This window comes from Bidens hawaiensis, unplaced genomic scaffold (genome assembly GCF_021521415.1).
Source record: "Bidens hawaiensis isolate Kalapana, Puna unplaced genomic scaffold, B.hawaiensis_p1.1 tig00001143_1, whole genome shotgun sequence".
Classification (NCBI taxonomy): Eukaryota; Viridiplantae; Streptophyta; class Magnoliopsida; order Asterales; family Asteraceae; genus Bidens; species Bidens hawaiensis.
In genome coordinates, this window is record NW_027491065.1 from 1667777 (window position 1) to 1673258 (window position 5482).

Sequence of the window (5482 nt, forward strand, 5' to 3'; positions counted from 1 at the left end):
TAAAGAAAGTAACCGAACCGACCAAACTCATGAGTCGTCTCGAGTTACCGCCTCAATGTTCGGGATTGACAACGCTTGGGTTTAACCACCAACTTGGTTTACCGACCAAATAAATGTCGAATATTTAATCAATTTATATGTTAATCTTTAAATGGGTTAATTTGACGAATTTATTTTTTGGGCTTTAATGCTTAGGTTTTGCCAACGGTTTCTATACCGCAACGAGCGTAAGCGATAATGTTCGAATTTGCGTCAACTCACCGTCGTAACAGTCGGATGTTTCTAACATTCGAGTTTCAACACTAGGGTTTTATAACATTTAGCCTTTTATCTTACTTACATTACTGTAACGAAAATCGACCGAATGCCATTTTTTTTAGTTTCGGTATCGTAACGAATGTGACAGAAACCAACCGAATTCGCGTAGACTAATCGTATTTTTGTTTTAATTCCGGTACCTTAATGAAAACCTACTGAACACCAATTTTATTTTTTTTTTGTTGTTTTATTTGCCGTACCATAACAAATGTGACGAAAATCATCTGAATTTGCGTAGACTCACCGCCTCAATGTCTAGGATCGACAATGCTTAGATCTTTCCTAATTGCAAGTTTTACCGACCGAGGCCATCCAATTGGTCCACCTCAAATTTTATATGTTTTTCTTTCATTTTTGGTTTTTAGTTCCAGTGGCATAACGCTCTTAACCGAAACCTACCGAATTTGCATCGACTTACCGTCTTAACGCCTAAGACCGACATCGCTTAAGTTTACATCGCCCAAGTTTTAATGACCTGCCCAGCGCAATGCGCCAGGTAAAACACTAGTTAATAGAACATTTTGAAACATCATAGACCTGTCTTTAAAGGTTTAATACTCTCAAGTTTTACTTGTTGACTGATAGCACTCTCAACTTTCACCTTCTCACCCTCCAATCCCAACTACACTATTTGTTTTTGTCACTCCCTTGCTAACAGACAAGTAACGTCGTTAGTGGAGATGCTGATGTGGACCTTTTGTGCTTGGTCTGGCCAGCTTATATGGAAATTACCCTATTAAAAAATCAATCTAAACACACAAGCGGCAGAAGAGAGCAGGAGCCTCCTTTGCTACGACTCTCCAACGATGGTAAATGACACTACTCCGGTGGCACTCTTGGTACATGGAAGCGCTACTAGTACTCTAGACTTGACCGGTTGTTTGTGAATCGGCTCATATCTGAATGATTACAACTCTCCAACGAACCTAACGCGATAGTGGTTAGGCTTTCGTTGATATTTGAGGCAACGGCGGTAGGAAAAATTGTTATAATAACCGGTAAAAGTGATGAACTTAGGGTTCCGACGACGGACAGGCTCTTTCCAATCGTATACGTTTTTTCCGACAAGCCAATATATCCAACGAACCTTGATTATCCATGTAACATTTCGATTTTTCTGTATTCGTATTTGTATTTGATTTATCGGCTTGAGAATATTATTCGGATCTTTATCATTAATAATATCATGCAATTATAAGTATTTAAGAGTATATTTTCATTTTGTACCCTTTAAGTTTTCAAAGTTGTTCATTTTTTTGTTTAAACTCTAAACTAATCAATATTTAACATTTTTAGAAAGTTCAAGGACCATAGCTGCCAAAACAAAAAACCCTTTCCCCTAGGGCCGGGGCACCGCACGACCATAGGAGGCCATGGACGTCGCACGACGCTTTGCGACACCTGCACAGATTCTTGTGATTATTTGCTTTCCTTGTTCGTTTTTGGTACAAATTCGCTTATTTTTGGACCGTATCGCGTGATTTAAGCCCCAAGAAAATTAACTTAGACTAAGTACTTGTCCACATGCATTACTTCTTCCACAAGAACAAAATTTGGCTGCACTTTCAGTTGATTTGGTCATCAAAACATTATTCGGTTTCTTAAATGAGTAAACTAACTAAAATTGGTTCGTTTTTTGCTTATTCTATATAAACATAACATATTTCTTCGGACACAATTTCCCTAAACCCTAAATATAATATTTCCAGCCGTCACCCACCTCTGCTATTCATAATCTTGCTCTTTTTGGCCATATTACTTAAAGATACAAGCTTAGGTGTTTGACTTTACCATTACAACAACCTTTGACTTCACTTTTCGGTTGAGTCATACACTTTCCGGGTAAGTTGTGAGTTGTAAATCATTCATATATATTCCTTAGTCGATCACCCTCAATCAATTTCTGAGATTGAGGGGTATTGACTGGTCAATTTGACTTAAACCCATTCAAGGGCATATTGGTTAACAAGTTTGAATCATCAGTTTCTCATGCTTCTGGTCAGAACCGGCTTTCGGTCCACAAGACTTTTATTTTCGTAACAGGATTTTAAGGCTACTACTGACTTCCGACTCGCTGTTCGGATTCTGGTCCGTACCGGCTCACTTAAACATTTAAATTATCATAACCGGAGTTCTAGACATCCGTTTGGAACGATTCCAGCGACAATGTGATAGGTTTTTATCATATTTATTTATATAAAAGTTTACGATTCATTTGACTCACTTTGTTCGATGCGTTAGAGGACGATTTGTTTATTTATTAACTGATTATTCGTATTTTTAGTCACTCGCCTACGCAATAAGGTGAGTTTTATCATTACCCTTTATTTTACTAATTTTCATAAGTTTTGGGGACGTATGCGTATTAATCGGTATTTTATACTACGTATATACACAAACCAGCAAACATGTAATTGCGTGCGATCGATCAAATATACTTGTACATGTTTATGTGTTACTTTATTGCATTCAGAGAGGTCTATCATATTTTCATTTATCGTATGATCATACGACTGTCATAGTAGCCAACGCCCGATTCGCTAGGCAATGGTCAACCGACACTTTAATTGCTCAAGATTTGGTTGTTTATTACCACATTTATTATGTTTTGCTTATTTATTTATTTATTATTATATAATGAAAAACTGCTGATAATCTCACTCAACCTAGTGTTGACAAACTCCATTTATTTTCTACGTATATGCAGGTTTTCGTTTGACTTGAAGCTTGATGTGAAGGACAACTAGGAAAGACCTTAGCGAATTACTGAAGACCATGTTTAGTTATATTTTGTTTGGGATTATTTTTACTTGATTGGATTATTTGCCATGTTTGGATAATATACGCACCTTAATATGAATTAATTAACTTAATAGATATTGTCATTTTTATTTTATGATAGTACCTTTGAGCTGTGAACAATTAGATCACGCCCCGGTATTTCCGTTGTAGGTTGGGGTGCGACAGATTAGTATCAGAGGCGAAGGTTTTAAGATAGGTCGTTAGAAATTGTCCCAGACATATTCTTAGGAATCCATACGTGCTTATCTGACTGCCTTATGTGCTTATTAATTGTTTATAGCTTATTTAAGTAATTATTTTATTCTATTTTATTTATTGCACACACAAATTCTGAGGCTATGTATCCCCTTCAAAATAAATTTAAATCCTTTTATTTTAGTAGATTGCCTTTTTATTTTGGGAATTTCCTTAAGAATTCCCGTGTTTTGTTTCTGCTCACTCACCTTAAAGCATGGGAGTATGACATGTTCGGTAGTAACCATAAAGGGGGGGGGAGAGAGAATTGTGAGTCGGGCCTTGGCAAAACGGTTCCAAGAACCAAAGGTAAGACGCTTTTCATTACCTGGAAGATAACCTGACCACGGTACTCAAACCTCTAGGCCAAAGCAGGACAAATGTCATATAACCGTAACTATAAGTGGTCAAAATAACCGGTAAACGGTTACATTCCTTTTATAAAAACCGAATTCACTGTGATATGATGCTAAATTCGGGGAAAACTTCCAATGTTTTATTTTATTTATTTGAAAATGCTTAGTTGGGTGAAAAATACATGACAATCCATGGACACTCCAACTATCCATTTTTCAACCCGTTTTGAATTGATATTTGGTTGGAAGTATCGCCCGCGGTGATTTACGAGATACTCCAACTACTCATATTTGGATTCGTTAAATCGTTATTTAGTTGAATCAGTTAAAATGCCATGTAACGCTCATGGGCCGACCAACTCCATTGATTTGATAATTCGTTTAGTTGGGTTAGTTAAAATTCCATGTAACACTCACGAGCTGACCAAGATTGCTTGTTACTCGATATTTTAATTAGGCCATTAAAATGCCATGGAACGCTCATGGGAGGCCTAATTCATAAAATTTAAGTTGCACTATTTAATTGGCCATTAAAATGTCATGGAACGCTTATGGGAGGCCCAGTTCACAGCTTATAATTGCGTTATTTAGTTGGGCCATTCAAATTGCCATGGAAAGCCCAACCCAATAACATTTTATTTTTGAATTTTAAAATAAACATTGTTTATTTATTAAAATACCTCAAAATCGTTCACAATCGCGACTCATCCTCAAGTCATGACAAGTCACTAGCACAATTCATAAAATTTCCTCGTTTTCTCACATCGACTCATTACACAACTTACCCAACATCTCATAAAATTTCACTTTTGGTCCCCGCAGAATGTCTTCCCTACTTCATCGTCGTAATCAACTTCGCCCATCGGCTGCTCATGATCGCTGTTTGGCTGCTAGAATCACTAGGGATTTTGCTGCTGCTATGCCTGAGATCATGGCCTAGATTCAAAGCATCAACTCCAATGGCTCTGCTAATTCAGCTGCCCTGAGCAACTTTCACTAAAAGAACTTTACTAGTTCTAAACCACCCCCGTATCTTGGTGAGGAGAATGCCACTAAGCTCCTCTGGTGTTTCGAAAGGATGGAGAACATTTTTATCCACTGTGAGTGTCCGGACGAGAAACGGACTAAGTTCGCGTCGAGCGTCTTCGAGGAGCGAGCTCTCACATGGTGGAACACTTTTAAGGCCCTCCAAGGCGTTGACATTGCTACTACTATGCCTTGGGAGGAACTCAAGGATGCTATGAAGAAGGAGTTTTGTCCCGAGCATGAACTGCAAAGGCTTGAGACAGAGTTTTGGGAACTCAAACAGATTGGTAGTGACAACTTAACTTACTCGAATCGTTTTAAGGAGTTTAGCCTGCTAGTACCGCATCTTGTGACTCCTACGATTTTCCATAAGTATATCTAGGACTGCCCACGATTTTCCGTGATGCTGTTGTTAGTCGAGACCCTCTTTCCATCGAGGAAGCTATTCCTCTTGCTTTCTCGCTGTCTAACGACCATGTTCGAGATGGAACCTTATCCCGTAAGAATTCCAAACCTGCTACCGAGAAAACCAAAGTCGAATCCTCCACCGATGCCAAAGCTGAACCTAAACCTACCCAAAACAACAACACCCACCACTATCACAAGAACAAGAACAACAACAACAATCACCACCACAAACGTAAAACCAATCATCAAAACTATGCTGTTAACCAAGCCAACCCGCAACCCCAAAACCAAAATGCTCCGAACAAAAGTCCTTATACCGGGCCTCACCCTTTATGCTC